Source organism: Camellia sinensis, chromosome 10 (assembly GCF_055761805.1).
Source record: "Camellia sinensis isolate YWXY chromosome 10, ASM5576180v1, whole genome shotgun sequence".
NCBI lineage: Eukaryota > Viridiplantae > Streptophyta > Magnoliopsida > Ericales > Theaceae > Camellia > Camellia sinensis.
The window spans coordinates 25,211,827-25,229,521 of record NC_138970.1 but is presented as its reverse complement, the minus strand read 5'-3'; positions in this window follow the sequence as shown (position 1 = coordinate 25,229,521).

The window sequence follows — 17,695 nt, the reverse complement described above, 5'->3', positions numbered from 1 at the left end:
AGGAAAAATGGTTGAGAAAAAGGTAGGTGAAGGCGGGACGGCTAGAGGAGGAGGGTGGGGAAAGGGCTAAGGATGGTGGAAAACGATGGAGAGGGGCTAGCGGTTAAGATACGATAGGGAAAAAGTGGTTGGCAAAAGGAAAGAGTGAGGAAAGTGGTTGGCAAGCGGAAAGAGTGGGGAAGCATTGAAGGTGGTGAGTGATTGTGGTGGCTTTAAAAGTTCATGAATAAACTCAAATATATCAAAAATTTTAAACAAGTATAAAGGACATATATATCGATAAAATTGAAAGATAAAAAACGTAACATTTGTTTGGAGATATTAGACTAAGTTATTGTTGTTGTTTTTATTATTTATTTATTTATTGAAACTAGACATAATTTTGATGAAATGGGCTCTAACAAACAACTCCTGGTGTTCAATTTTTATTTTATTTTATTATTTCGGCACAAAGGTGTGCAATTTTTTTTATTTTTTTGTAGAGTGACAAGTTTTGCTAGTATATTCAAAATATTTTGGAAAAATGATAAATAACATTCAAAACATACTAGTATTATATTTCTATTTTCAAAATATCCTGAGTTGTTAATATTGCTAGCGCTGTTTGAATTTAGCCTACAATTAGGGGTGTGTTAGCAAAAATCTGGTTCGGGTCAAATCGATAGAGGTGATTCGACAGAACAACCAAAGTTTCACAAGCAATAACAGATCAAGCAATTGTGATTTGAATGTCCTAGGCCTTGACAGTTTCAAGGACTTATTTGGAGGTTGTAATGTGAAGAAACAAGTGTGAATAAATTGAAATTCGATTGAAGAACAAGCAAACTTGCTACTTAATTAAAAGAATTAAATTTCAAGTTCAATGTGTATAACAATCAACAGAAGAAAACTTAGCCACATAGGCTAAATTACAAACAGAAATATTCCTAAGTACAAAAGCTATTGCTAATTAAGTTATGCTACTCCTAATTTCACATGGGATGTGAATGTTGTTGAAAAGATCTTGCTTTACTTCGAATTTCCAGCCTTTATGCTATTGGCCTTACTACTTCTCTGCTGCCATGTGTCCCACCATGGAGTAAGTTACCTCCACTTCCTGTATAACTGCCCATGATCTCCATAACCGTTAGTAACTATTTCTTTGTTACAACATTCTCTTTCCCTTGCAAACAAGACATGTACCCTACATTACTTGCATGCCTAACTTTGTGACTTGACACTTGGGCCACGTTTGGCCATATCCCACTGCTCTATCAGATGAATCGACAGGAGAAACTACGTCTGCCACATTTGCTCCTTTAATTGTTTCGCTTTTGCTACCTATTGTAGTCTTCACCCCTAGCATCCACTAGATCAACTCTTTGTATTTTGTTATGCTTATTCAACAGAGAAAAATAAATTTTAGTGCCAACAATGGCCCCTCATTCAAAACAAAAAAGATGTTTTTGTTTTGAATGAATATCAGAAAGAACAATTTAAAGTCTTGACACTCATATACTTGGGTGGTTTATAATAATAATGAACATTTAGGCTCATAAAGACAAACCCACATATCAGAGCCCAAATACCTACAATAAAACCCAAATGCTAAAATTGATCGAAAATACGAATTAAATAGACTCAACTGTTAAGCCCAATTGTCAGTAACAGGCCCACTTCACTACTCTCACTTCCTCCGCCTTGCTCTGTACTTTGACTGTTCAACCTTTTTGCTTCGAAACCCTTATACTCAGATACTTCTATGGCGCCCAAACGAGCTCAAACCAAAGGGAAGAAACAAATAGAAGCGTTACCTATGCAACGTTTCCCAACTGAGTTCTAGCAGCTACTTCGTTAACACATTTTCAATAGCTGTATTATTCCACGCCGCAACAGCTCTACACAAGGGAAATTAGGCCTTACTTTTATTGTAACCATTCCTGATGAACTTTTTATTATTACCCTATCGTAGACACCGAAATGATACTCTTCAATAAAGCAAAGCTGGCTTGGCACTATTGGGACTTAAGCCCCAACCCTCTGCACTCATCGCAAAAACCTAACCCTGATTGGAAGCTATGGATCTAGCAAATGATGGTGTACGATATTGATCTCTAGAGGGCTTTAGGTATTTACGATGCCATCAGACTATCAACCTTTGCCCTAGACATGGACAAATGGGCCATCAGTGCTGCTGCCTGCTTTTGGTCTTCATCCTGCAACTCTCTCATCCTAAGATATGGTATGATCTCTCCCACCTTTCTTGATGTCATTCATTTAACTGGCCTACTTGCCTCTGGCCAACATATTAGTGCACTTTTAACCCCCAATACACCTATCAAACTCGACACTGACCTTAGTTATGGAAAATTCCAAACCAAGTATCAAAAGTTTGGTCTTAAACCCTCAAATGAAGAAAGAACAGCCTTTTACCTATTGTGGCTTTCTCAACACTTCTTGTGTGTTCCTAGTTTTAAAAGTACCAAAACATATTCAGCTCTTGCTACTTGCATCCAAGAAGGCATAGAACTGGCATTTGCTCATTTTCTTTTAGGCACCTTGTACAGAGGTCTGTTTTTCGTAGTTGATAAGGAAATTAATCATAACTGTGGTGGCCCCTTCTGGCTTTTCCAAGCTTGGCTTTATGCCTATTTTCTTGAAATCAGGCCCACCACCCAAACTCCATAGCTCTCACCATGTGAAAGCTATGTTGAATTTTTTCTTTCCTTTAGACTAGTTGCCTTTAATTCCTTCACTAAAGTGTTCTCCACTCTCTATGAACTACCTATCGACAGAGATCCTCACCTTTTTATCCCCTTCTAACATTTTCATTTTACTTCATCCAAACTCAAATATATTAATGCTGAACCCCATACCCTACATAATGATTGGAGACAAAAACAAAGAAGCTTTTGGGCTCAAATCCTTACTCCTAGATATATTCTGGTGAGAGGGTCTATCTTCACTAGCAGACTCTCAAACTGCAGCTTTGAGAGCTATAACCCTTGCCAATGGGCCAGGCAAATAGGTCTATATCAAGCTGTTCCTTGTCCTTATTTTCATTCCACCATTCATGAATAAGTTGGAGCTAGACTTCAATTTAAAGATCACTCAGATGTGGAGTCTTTCTTAGCTGAGAATCAGCAGTTATTTGACTAATTTGGTTTTTACTACTGCAACACCACACCCTACCTGATCACAAGATTCAAAGAATGGTGGCTTCTTATAAGTGCATTAATCTTTGACAAGGAACTTGAAGTCTGTCTCTGGAATGTGCACCCTGACAACAGGAAAGGAGTAGAAATGAGCATTGGTAAACACTTATGCCCCATTTTTTCCTTATACCTGTTGTTAAAATTGTTTTCCACGGGTATGTAATGGTATGGATTAGCCATATTTCCTTCATGCAGCCAAGTCTTCTGTCAAGGCCACTCCTTTGGCTATAGAGATGCCTGCTCAGACTGTTCCAGCCCCTAGAAACAAAGGCAAGGCTCCAATGAACCCACCAAAAAAGCTCAAAGGGAATCCTTTGAACATAACTAGCGATGAAAGATTTATACCTTATAACCAAGGTGTTGAGATTGAAATGAGAACTAAAAATAGACAAAGGGAAATTCAAGAAATTTCGTACTCTCAGCCACAATACAACCTTTGAGAGGAGGTCAAAAACAAAACAAGAACCACCAGTTCCTTCTCAAACTACAGCTCCTGTTACACCAATTTCTTCTCAATCTAGCAGTTCTTCCTCCTCACTTATAATGGTATAGATTTTACTCAAACCTTGCTAAACCATTATATATTATGTTTAATATACTGACACTCCAATCACTTTTCTTCTTTTAAGACATACAAGAGGAGAAAACTTCTCTCTCTTGCTGTGTCTCACTCCTCTCATGAAGAGTTGCCCGAAAACCAAACCAATCTGCCCTATTTTTCGCCTGAAAATCAGACTAACTTGTCCTCTTCTCAAACAATCTTAAAGCAACAATATCCCCAACATGAAGAGCAGACAGGCCAAGAAAGAGCAAGTCTAAGAGTATTGGCCCTTGAATTAGCCCAACTTCTGTCTAACATCCCCTAAGGGATAGCTTTAGGGGACTTAATGGCCTTCCCTTTTAAAGGGGTACGTGGAACAAATGAAGTCATCAATTTTCCTGATGTGGCCTCTTCCTCAGAAGAATCAAAAACCCCTAGCGTGCTAGAGAAACTCGAATTGACTTAGGCCATGTCAGAGAAAATCTAATTGATTTAACTGACAACCCTGACAACCATACATCTCTTGTTGACAACAATTCTCCTGTCCATGATCCTGTCCCTGAACAAGATGATGACCCTCATCAAGACAGCCATGTCCCACTCTACAATCAAGGAAATGAGGTTGACAAAGCTGACACTGAGGTTTTGGATAATAAGTATCTTCAAGTGACATGAGGACTCCTCATGAGGGACTTATACAAGCTGTTCAGTCTTCCACTGCTTTTATCCAATGACCGATGGAAGAAGTACCTTCAACAGTGGATATCTCCTTACCAGTTCAAATTGAAATTCCTATGGGTCAAGGGATCTTGCCCAAACCAATCACTAGGGATATGGGAGTTCAAACCTCCTGCAATTCCAATAGTGTCAGAGAATCTATCACCAGTGTCCTTGACACAACCATTTATGAAGTTCAAGTATTTCCTTCATAGGTGACATTCTCTATGCCAGTATTTACTCTATCCTTTATTTCCTTGACCTCATCATGCTTTTGATCATGCTTTTGATTATTCTGACGGACTAACATATCCACTCACAACTTAGTCACTACTGACACAGGGTTACAAAGCACACTATTTCAGAGCCCCTCAAGAGCAACATTGGCCACTTCTAACTTGTCCAACACTGAAATTTCTACTATGCTTTCAATAGAGGTAACATACTCTCAAGTTGTTTATTTTTCACAATTTGAGTTAGTCACTGACTAAACTCTCTATTGCAATAGCCCAATGTTGCTCCTCTGCAAGACTTACTTTTGGGCATCTCTATTGTTCAACAAACTGTTGCCAACCTGACTGTTGAGGAAAGATTAAAGCAACTATCTAATGAGAAGCAAGAATTGATAGACTAATTCTTCAAAATACTTGGCTAGCCCCTGGATGATTTGGCTCTTTCCTAAACCATAACTTTGACCGACTGTTTGGAAGCCATTGCACCTCTGATGCCTCAACTCTTTGACCTAGACCAAGTACAAGCTTTCCAAACCTTCCTCTCAGAACTTCTACAACATCTAGTGGCTATCCACTAATTCCATGCTGAGCTAAAAAATATTGAAACCCAAGTGGATCAAATGAGGAAAGCAATCAATGCTCTGACTGAGGCTTCTACCAGATCACAGGCCCTCATTACTCAAATTGCCCTCCTCACAGCAAAAGAAGCTCAATTAGAGACTCAACTGGCACATGTGAGAGCTCAAAAAGCTGCTGCTAAATAAGAATAAGCCAACCTTTCCCAACAAATTCCAAACCTTCTTGTTCAAGCAGAAGGTAGCCCACCTGTTATTAAACAAGCTCAAGCCAAACTTAGGCAGAATAAAATTAGTCACCAAACTGCCCTTCAAGCCTAGAGTAGGCTCTCAATGTAGTTTCAAAAAGATTAGGCCAAATGTAATCACCTTGTTTGTACTTTTGACACGATTTTTTAATGAAAGATCTATCATATTTATTCTGGCTTTTCCTATCTTGTCGCATATGATCTTTTTCATGCTTTTATGACTTAGTCATGCATCCCCACGTAGTTGGATAGTATTTCTTTAGGTACTTGCCATTAATGATCCATCTATGTGGCTTTCTTTCTAAAGAGGCAAGATGATAAGCTCCTCATCTAAGGACCTTGTGTGTTTTAAATGGACCTTCCTAATTTGGGGACCACTTGCCATATTTTGGGCTCTTTAAACCAATTGGTAAAATGGTTTTCCACACCAACTCTCCTTCACAAAACACTTTACTTTTTACTGTCTTGTTATAACTTCTCTAAACTTTCTTTTTCTGAGTTATCAAGTGATTATAACTTCTCTCAAATGCCATAATCCTTCTTTCCTCTAAGTCTTGCAACTCAATCGACATGGCTTCAGCATATTCATCCATAGGGATATCTAAATGTCTAGCCAATCGACTAGATCTGACTGTCACTTCTAGGGGTAATACAACATCATGCCCATAAACCAACTTATATGGGGTTGTGCCTGTACTATTTCTCTTGGAATTTCTATAAGCCCAAAGCACTTCTGATAGGAGGTTATGCCAATCCCTAGGATTGTCTTCAATCATCCTTTCCAAAGTGTTCTTGACAATCTTGTTTGTTGCCTCAGCTTGCCCATTTGCTTGGGCATAATAGGGTGAGAAATTCAATATCTAAATGCCATATTCTATAGCAAACCCTTTAATCTCATCCCCATTGAATATTGTGCCTTGATCGATAGTAGTGGATTGGGGTAAACTAAACCTATAGATCACATTCTTTTTTAAGAAGTCAATGACTTGAGTCTGTGTCAACACTTTTGGTAAAGTAATAAGTGGCTTCTAGTATATAAAAATGTGTTTTTGAAGAGGCTGGAAAAATTTGCCCTATCAAGTCCATGGCCTATCCTCTGAAAGGCCAAGGTTTCACCACTGAATGAAGACTTATTGCTGAAACTCTTTAAATATTGCCATGTTTCTAGTAACTCTGACATCCTCTTGCATACATTATGCAATATTTTCTGATAAATGGCCAAAAAATAATCATACTGTAGAAGTCCCCGAACGTCCCGGGAGGAATGAATCCTCGTTTCGTTCATTTGGGCTCACTACAGTTCAGGACTCAAATTGTCACGGTTCTAAATCTGAACCAAAGAGTCCAAATTCGGCAAATCATTTTTTTGAAAACAGATTTTTTGTAAAGAAGTGCCAAACATGGACTGCTTTACCAGATACAGAGTCGCCACCTAAATATTTTTTTATAGGGGAATTTAGGAAACCCTGACTCGTTTGCCTAAGGCCACGTGTCCGTTATCATCAAAGTTGCTTCGGCTTGGGAACTTGGGTACGATTGGGGAAGGTCAGCTATGAGCACCCTCGCTCGCCCGATCCGAAGATCGGCCTCTACTAACCATGATATCTTGTTTTGAAAACATTATGCATCCTTAAATCGGTTATTAGCCTAGATTTACTACATGATGCGCACAACATACAAGTATAGACTGAATTCTCTGAATTGGAACAAAACATCGCATATCCGTTTGTTTTGAAAATGGATTGAAATTTGCTACTCGCAAGTAGGCTAAAACACGGGTTTCGACGAATTATTCCAATTCAAGCAACCCAACCTTCACCCACAAGCATTCAGCCAGTTATAACACATAAGCACATAGTCTCATGGTAAGAATCCCATCATGGCAACACTTACACTCATGCAAGGATGCTAAAACATAAATACTTACTGAGTACTCCAAGCCAAAACAGAAACTAATTAATAATCATATGCATGATCCTAGCTCATGTTAAGATGGCTAATGCAACACATGCGAGATGCAACTACAATAGGCATGACTATTCTAATATGGCATATGATGATGCTACAACTAACACGTATTCAACTTGGAATTGAAATACAATGCAGTTAATATGATGCGCCGAGCCCGATGAATGCAAGACAAAGGTATGGATGCACGCATGCATAGCATAAGGTATGCTAAATTAAATATGACCTAGTACTAACCATCAAAAGCAGGTAAGTAAAAGGGAGAAAGAAACGGGGGTTGGAAGACATGCACACACACACCCACACTTATTACACATTCGCTCTCGCTCGGAGGGACCAAAAGAATAATACAAATTAATTAACCTACAAGCTAATTAATTATTACAGACCACTTAACTAGTTAAGCAAATTAACTAAGCTAAGAAAGCAATAAAACAGCCTCGGGAAGAGGGTCCAATGCATGCGTGCTCGGGTTTGCTCGGAAATCCGTCACCATGCACAAGCTGCCTCTGTTTACCCTGCTCTGCTCTTCTGAAAATTGCACAAGTCCCAAGGAACACTCTCTGAACACTGTGGAGCATCACCGACCAAGGGGAAACATCACTGACCATGGTAGAAGGGTCACCGGCCAAATATTCAGCTCTCGGCCATCCATCATTGGTCGATTGGCACTTTATGCAGTCGATCGGCCATATTTATCTGCAGAATCCTGTTTTGACAACAGCAGAGGGCAACCATGACATGGCAATGCATTTCAAGCAAATGTTTGCACAAACACCCTCCTTATCATGTTCATGACTCAGAGGAGGATGGTCCTAGACCCTCGGGCCACCAATCGCGCATTTCAATGCGTAATGGCCAAAGAGGCCAAGTTATGCATTTTGATGTCAAATGAAATGCAAACCAAATAAACACATAAGGCCCAACCTCTATCACTTGATCAAGAGACAAGGCATGCATGCTCAATGCAATGCAAACTAGACATGTGAGCTAAGTATGCAATCATGAGCATGAAAGCAAGTAATGTGTGCTAAGCACACAACCTAAACAAACAAACATGCAAGGCATGTAACAACATGTGCAAGCTAACAAGCATGCAATATGCAATGCGAACATGCAAACATGCAAGACACGTAACATGTTAAGCAACCAAGACAAAAGGAAGAAAACATGCTAAATGCAATGTGATTCAAGCATGCAACACGTGCGATAGGCCAAGTATGCAACAACACATAAGGCGAGCATGCAACAACATGCAAAGGAGGGACTTACACCAAGATGGACAGCTCTCTACTAGGTCCAAAACAGTGGCCAAATGCTAAGGAAATGAAGGCCAAAACACATACAAACATGCATGCACACATGGCCCAACTCTTAAGCATAAAGAAGCAACTTTTAAGCACACTTAAAAGAGGATAAACATGGACTAATGGCAAGCATAGCAAGCTCTGAAAATGCATGAGGAATGATGCCAAATCAACCTATCAATACAAGCAAGGCATGCAACTATGTCCAAAACTTAAGGTAAGCCAAGGGGCTTAAACCATAGCTATATGAAGCAAGTCCCAAAGGGCCATGGGGACTCAAAACCACCCCAAGATAGATCAAAACAAGGTCAAAGGCACACCTAAATGGAATTTAAATGGCTTAAGTCTAAAGACATGCAAAAGGGTTCAAACATAGAGCATAAGATACCAACCTCTTGAAGCATTAAAGGAGCATACAAGCATACCACAAGGACTGAAATGATGTTATAAGTGGTGCCAAACCACTAAAACAAGCCAAGTAATGCATGCTCAACACTCACACACCCAAGGCTAACAAACTAAAATGCAAGGTGGCTATGCAAAGCATGTCACGGATGACCAAAACAACTCCAAACAGACCTTAAGCATACTAAGACATGCATAAAAGCTTCACAAAGGTAGGCCAAAAACATGCTAGAAACAAGGCTCAAAGCACAAAGCATGTTAAGGCAATTCATGGCATTACAAGATAAGTATGTAAAGCAAGCATGATGTGTCTAAACCAACTTATAACAGTGCTATATCATGAAAAAATAAGCACAAATACTAGCTAAGACATAGGCAACATGAACTCAACAATGGTGCTCACACATGAGGCTAAAATGATAACTTTTGAAGACAACAAGGAGAGGGGATGACCCTCTCCTTCTTAGGACCTCAAAGCACCATCCCCACCATTGAAATCCCTTTGGATTTCAGTGGTGAGGAGGCCCAAACAAGGTGGTCCCGGAGCTCACCAAAATAGCACAAAATGGGGGGCCAAACAAGGCCTAAGAGGGGTCAAACAACCCCAAACACCAAAATAACCTTAAACAACTATTTTAAGCACTTAAAATCAGAACTCTTATATGTTATAAGTTAAGCTTAAAAACAGATGTAAGGATGGCTAAAAGCCTATGCAAAAATGGGAAATAAAGGGGTAAAGTTCTTACCCTTGAAGACCTTCTTCACAAGGAACACTCCAGCCTCTTCTCCAAGCTTAGATCAACTCAAGAACTCTGAAAATCACTCCTTGGTACCTCAGTAGCTAAAGGAAAGTGTAACTCTAGGTGTTTGTGTGCAAAACTATGAACAAAACACCTTAATACACACACAAAGAGCAAAAGAGAGGGAGATATAGAGATAGATAGATACACAAGACCTAACCCTAATTCAGACCTCTGGAACTCTTTTCTGTAACCCTAAAGCAGGGAGGAGGAGACCTCCCTTTATAGAGGATCACTCTTGCAAAGCTTACAAAACAAGCTAAGTAAGAGTGAAATCCTTCCATACACGTATATGGAGGGGGTGCAAAGTGGGTGCCAGCTAGCACAGCTGGCACAAAATATCTGTCAAAAGCAGATGCATAGTGGTCGGCCAGCCAAAAATGCAAAATTGACCAAATAAATGGTCGATCGACCAAACAGAGTGCCAACCGACCAAACATTTGGCCGATGGCAACAAAACAATGGCCGGTGGCCTCAAGCCATGGTCGGTGAGATGTGGGGATGGCCAACAAGCCATTCCTTGCTCCTCAAAAGCAAAACACAAGTGTTTGGTACAAAACCAAACACAAAACAGGCAAGTCGAGAGGTCTTGAGGCAAGGCGCGTGGCCGAGACCTCCGAGAACTCAAGACGAACACAAATACGGATAATCACCGAGTGTTCAAACGGTGACGTCTAAGTCTTGAGGAGGGTCAAAAATGGGGTGTCTACAGTTGCCCTTCTTTGACAGAACTCGAAAGCATAACAATGACGAGAGTGAGTGTCAAAGCCGAGAGACGACCCATTTTTGACAAGGCCGAAGACTTAGACAAACATGCAAGACAATAAAGATATGCGCCCGAAGGCGGGGGCAAAATGCAACTGACAATCCAAGAAGCCAAACATAACTCATGATCATGCAAAGAAAGCTGTAACGAAGCATAACATGCAACAGTTTTAAGCAAGAACCAAGCTACATTACAATGCATAAAGGATGTAAGAGAATTATTCAATTCTCGATACGTCTCACACGGAGAATACAATACATGTGCGGCTTGTTTGGTTGCACCAGCTTCAAATGAACCGCACATACAATATCGTGCCTGAAAGAGAAAGAAAACTTAACAGGTACGATATCGTTAGCAACATGCATAGCAATGCAATCTAAGCTGCGTAACAACGCAAGTGAAGGAGTGCATGACAATGCAACCTCTGTGTGACAACGCATAACAATGCGGAATGAATGCAAAATGATAATGCAATATATACAAAACTATATATAAACAATGCAAATGATATGCAATGCAATTGAAACATGATCAAACCATAAGCAGTTCAAAACCACACAAATATCATAAAGATGATGGAGATGCAAAGTCCGTCTACCATAGAAAAGGTGCCGACACCCTCAAACCACAATACCAGCAGTGGAATAGGCGCGTACACATACAGAACTATGGGTGTGTAGATGGAACAAGTAATTGGGTGGGATGATATAAGTGGGGAACGCTCTGCTCAGGAGAGATTGTGATCCTAAATGCTGGATGCAAAACACTACACTACAATGTAATGAATGAAATGGATATGGCGTGCGACCAGAAAATATCTTGCCTAGGAAAGGCATGGACACAAACAAACCACGTTTAACACAGAAACGGTGCCGTCACCCTCAACACTAGGTGCGTACACATAATATCATAACTGTGCTTTAACGCGAAAAGTATAGGCACATACCAAACCAAGCTCAACATGGAAAGGCGCAAGCCGTAGATGGAGGTGATGTAGTGAATGCATGCAACTACAATGCAATATATACAATATGCAATGTAATATTTACGATGGATAAGGCTTGCAGCTGAACCGTATCTTGCCTAGGAAAGGCATGGACACATACAAATCAAGTTTAACACAGAAACGGTGCCGTCACCCACAACACTAGGTGCGTACACATAATATCATAACCGTGCTTCAACGCGAAGAGTACGGGCACATACCAGACCAAGCTCAACATGGAAAGGCGCAAGCCGTAGATGGAGGTGATGCAATGAATGCACGCAAGCTACAATGCAATATATACAATATGCAATGTAATATTTATAATGGATAAGGCCTGCGGCCGAACCGTATCTTGCCTAGGAAAGGCATGGACACATACAAACCACGTTTAACACAGAAACGGTGCCGTCACCCACAACACTAGGTGCGTACACATAATATCACAACTGTGCTTCAACGCAAAGAGTACGGGCACATACCAGACCAGGCTCAACATGGAAAGACGCAAGCTGTAGATGGGGGTGATGCAGTGAATGCATGCAAACTACAATGCATTACATACAATATGCAATGGAATGTAATATTTATAATGAAATGCATGGCAATGCACTATTTACAATGATGCATGACAATGCATGTTTGTTTTTTGGTTTTTTGTTGTTTTGTTTTTGTTTTTTTGAAATGCAAATGATAATTCATTTTTTTGTTTTTGTCTTTTGAAATGCAAATGAAAAATGCATGATAATGACAAAGCACATGAGACACGTATGACAATGCAAATGAACTGCGCATAATAATGTGAGGTAAGGAAGATGCATGACAATGCATATAAGGTGCGCATGACGACGCGTGATAAGGATCATGCATGACAATGCATGTAAGGTGTGCATGACGATACGGCCTAAAGAAGATGCATAACAATGCAAGTATGGCGTGCGCTACAATGCACAAGGTGTGTGCATAACAATGCGAGTGCGGTGTGCATGACAATGCAACCTAAGATAAAACCCGCCAAGAGTTGTTCGGGCACGACAAACACCAAAGGACTTGCACCTTCAGAGGATTTAAGGTCTCCTAGACCGATATTAAAATAACAATGCAAGTATGATAAGCATGACAATGCGAGTGAAATGACGTATAACTCAATGCGCGTTCGCGACAAAACGTTGTAACGTAACGTATGTAAAGCAATTTTCGAGTCTCTCAAGAGACAAAAGGATACAAAAGGGATACACTTTGCACGTATTCGAGTGCTACGCACAGAAGACACAGCACAGAGACCGGTTAAGCTTCGGAAATGCATTTTCTTGCACTGTGTTGAACAATGGAGGCCCCAAACCACATCAAAGACCCAAAAAAAGGTGTAGGAGACTCACCGGCCATCGGGGAAGGTCACCGGCCATCGGGGAAGGTCACCGGCCATCTATCGGTCACAAAACAATGCCATCGGCCAAATATTTGGCCGACCGGCCAACAATGTGGCTGACCGGCCAAATATGCCTGAATCGGGCAGTTTGGTCAATTCGGCACGGGTCTTTAAAAATAGGGCTTATAGCCCTCATTTCTCACTTCACACAAACTCGAAAACCCTTTCCCTCTTCCTCTAGGTTATTTTCCAACCTTTTATCCTCCGTTTTCCTCGATTTTAGGGCCCATTTCATTGTTCGATTCGCGAACTCCTTCGCGTTTCGAACATTTTGAACCGAACAAATCTTTGTTTCGGTGTCTCTTTCTTGATTTCCACCATTCGGGGTTTGTTTCCCTCAAGTTTTCCTTGATCTCTGTGCCTTTTTTGTACCCCAACCATTTCGGTCATTTTTCACCCTCCCGAGGTTGAGTTTTTAGTTGACTTTTCGTATTTTTGTCCGGTTTTCACTCTTCCGACCATTTTCACACCATTCTCGGCATGGCGGATGGTATTCCACGAGGCGGGACTCCTCCGGAGCAGGAGATAGACCCCGAGGCTGAGCTCTTGCCTCTTAGTGTTCGACCGTTCGACCCGGCGACCTACAGGCCGGCGATTCACGTGCTACCTCCTGATGGTCTCCGCCAATTCAGGACTTTTGATAGGGGCGTGCCACGAGAGCTTCTTCTGTGCGAGCCAGAGTCACATCTGTCTTACGGCGCTTCTGAGGTACAATCTTCCCTCTGTTTTATTTTCCGCAATGTAGAACATAACTGCAATAGTTGATTCTGTTCTTTAACTGCTTAGCCCGGATACACCGATATATTACACACTGTAATTCATCTATGAGCACACTGATACCCGATATCTGTTTGAACCTGAAAATGTGCACGCACGTTGTGTTTTCACTGAACCAATCAGACACACTGACACATCATATGATGTAGTTCACTTCGAGCATACCGACACTTGATATCTGTTTGAATCTGAAAACGTGCACACACGCTGTATTTACGCTGAACCACTCAAACACACTAATACATCATATGCTGTAGTTCACTTCGAGCACACCGGCACTCGATATTTGTTTGAATCTGAAAACGTGCACACACTGTATTTGCATTAATTTTGACTGTTCTTCAAAACTATACATTTAATATTGCTTCGCAACTATTTGCGTTTGAATACAGGGGGATTCCCATGCCTTCCGGGGGTATGGGAATGTTGCCGCCAGAGGATGGTATATGGAGCTATCGGACGCGGTCCCCCATATTGTTGATCAGGCCAGCTTTGGCACTTTCTGCAGGGGACTGTCGCGCCTTACTGCGAGCAAGCCTCTTCTTGCCGCTCTGGTGGAGAAGTGGTGGGACACTACCGATTCCTTCCACTTTTCTGCCACGGGAGACATGACGATGACTCCCTTCGACTTCTCGATGCTCACCGACATCGGGGTAGGGGGTGATCCGATCCCCTTTGATACAGACATGGACGAGTGGGAGGCCGCTCAGATGTACCTGCTTGGCACTCAGCCGCCTCTCGCTCGGGCAGGGTTTGTCAGATATTCGTGGTTCGAGGACCACTTCAGGATTTAGCCAGCCTTAGCTGAGGAGGCGCCGATGGCTCAGGAGGAGGTGGAGCAGTATGTATGCGGCTTTCTTATGTTCTTGCTGGGGACGACCCTCTTAGCCGACCGGGCGAACACTGTGCCCCTCTGTCTGCTGAGCGCTTTAGTGGACGTCACGCGGATCCGCCGCTATGACTGGGGTGACGCAGGCTTGGCCACACTGTACGGCTACATGAGTTTATCCTCTCGCCTCAGCGGACAGTTGCTCGGAGGCTACTGGCGGGCTTGGGAGGTATATCCTCTTTCTTTGTTTTACATTTCTGCTCTACATTATCTGTATTCTGTACACTGCACATACTGTTTTTTGCCTCACGCTGACTGTATACTGCACACACGGCACACATATAATCTGCTTTACACTGACTGTATACTGCATAATACTTCACATACTGCACAATCTGATGCCAACTGACTATACACTGCACATACTGCAACACATGCAATCTGCTTTACACTGACTGTATACTGCACACACTGTACACTCTGCACAATTCACTGCATAATACACAGTTCTGCAATTTCTGCTTTATCCTGCATTCTGCTTCGTCTGCACTCTGCTTTATCTGATAAGCATACTGATATTTGCTCTGCAGTTATGGGTCTATGCCTACTTCCTGAGGCTTGCCCCAGTGCCAGATGAGGAGACCCCCTTCGGCGTTCTATTCTCTCGGCGCTTCGATGTGAGATGCGTGCGGAGACCACGGGAGTCATTCATATTCTTCCGTCGCTACTTAGATACCATTACCGCCGCAGAGGTATTTTAGAATTTGCAGTTCATTTAAGCTTTGCTTTACATTATTCTTTCGATAACAGTAGATAACCAACTGTGTATCATTTGCAGATTACCTGGCAGCCTTGGGCTCCATTGCCAGTCGCAGTTCGGGAGTGGTATGCTGGTGCTGAGGAGACTGCTCGGTTCAGGATTCTACTGGAGGGCCTGGTCTGTCGGGCTTGGTACCTGGGCGAGCGCTTCCTGTGCCAGACCTTAGGTTTATTAGAGTAGATAGCCCCGGGTCCACCTCCTATCGACATGAGGCAGACAGAGAGATACCTCCCACATAAGATGGCCGATTACACGATCGGATGGGCGGCGGAGGGCTTTAGAGACGAGGGCGACTATGAAGAGTACGTCCAGACCTACGTCATGTTGCCTCTGAGCAGTGGCCGTCGAGCTGAGAGAGAGGCCTGCGGCGCCGGTGGCTGGAGTGAGAGCAGGGATAGGAGCACCTAGGATGGCTTGGGCCCGTGGTAGGAGTGGGCCTCGAAGAGGGCGGGAAGTTGGATGGCCGGCGTTGCCCACGATGATGACATACAGAGGGCAGAGTGGGGAGATTTATCAGATCCCCATCGCTCCCCCTCCGGCTGATCACGAGCTAGTCGGTTTCTACGACTTGCCTCCGGTATGTACTACTGCATTTTATACAGTCATTTCATTTCATTTCTCTTGATATTCCGCAGAATACTGATACTTCTAACACTTTTGCAGGCTTCCTCCGAATACACTCGCCAGTCCCTAGAGTTGAATGCCTCCATGATGGAGATGCTCCAGCGAAGCTTAGACCTGCTGGCCCTTTACAGTATCCCGGTAAGTCTTTCTGACCACCGACTCAAACTTTACACAATCTGACGTATCGCACTATCAACACAACACTTGATACACGACCCTCACAGCATTCATACACTGCACTTAGTCTCCGCATTCCGTACTGATATATTGCTCACAGCATTCATACTCTATATTCATACACTGCATTCTGTACTAATACACTGCTCACAGTATTCATACACTGTACTCATACACTGTACTTGATATTCATAATCTGCTTTTGTGTAGCATACTGATGTGTTTGCCATTTGTACTTTTTCAGCCTCCATTCCAGATTTCGGCTGCAGGAGGTGCTCCAGCTGGGCCTTCTGTTCCCGCTCGAGGAGGAGGGCGAGGTGGCACAGTATTCCCCCGCACCAAAGTGGGGTGCACTCATGTTGGGAGTAGCTCTCGGGCACCAGTTCCCGACGATGATAAGTCCGAGGCAAAGGCAGAGTCATCTGAGGAGGAGATTAGAGACGACTCAGACTCGGGCTCAGATGATGGTGCTGACGATGATGCTCCTGGACCTTCGTCCAGGAAGAGGACGAGGACAAACTCTCAGGCCTGAGACCACTTGACATTGATCTAGACTTTTGTTGCTTTTCTTCTTTTTGTTTTTGTTTTTCTTTTTTGCTGGTAGCTTGAGTACCTTGTACTGCCGCAGACAGGTTTTATTTTCTTCGAAACTTTGTACTTGAAAAGATGATGAAATGAAACAAACTTTTTGTCTGAAAAAGTTTTACATTTGTGTATTTCATACATCGCATCGCATCATATTACACAACAATGTAAATGAGATTGATCTTTTGTCTAAAAATCAAACACTTGTATTGTAATAACCAGGTAGTGAACCAGCTAATGACAAAACAACTCATACAACCTACTGTTCATTCTGAACACACAACCCATAACACAGTGCTTGGCTTACTTTGCATACAACCTATACACACAGTTCATACAACGCACTGCTTATTCTGAACACACAACCCATTCTGAAAACTGCTCATTCTGAACTCATAGCCCACAGCAACATATTGCTCATTCTGAATACACGGTTCATTCTGAACTCTGTAGAAGTTGAAACACACTCAGATGCTCCAAAATTTCTTGCTTCGCAATCCGGAACCCAAAAGCTTCAGATAGGTCCAGGTTTTTCTGTTCACACTTATCGGAGGTGGACCCTGCAGTTTTATGAAAGAACCAAATTATGTTTTGCACAAATGTGGAGAATGGCACAGCACTCTGAGCACAAAACGATTTGAGGAAAGGGTTTTCAACCGGGTATTGAGCCTATGACTGAACACAACATACTACGACTCAACCAAAGGTATACAAC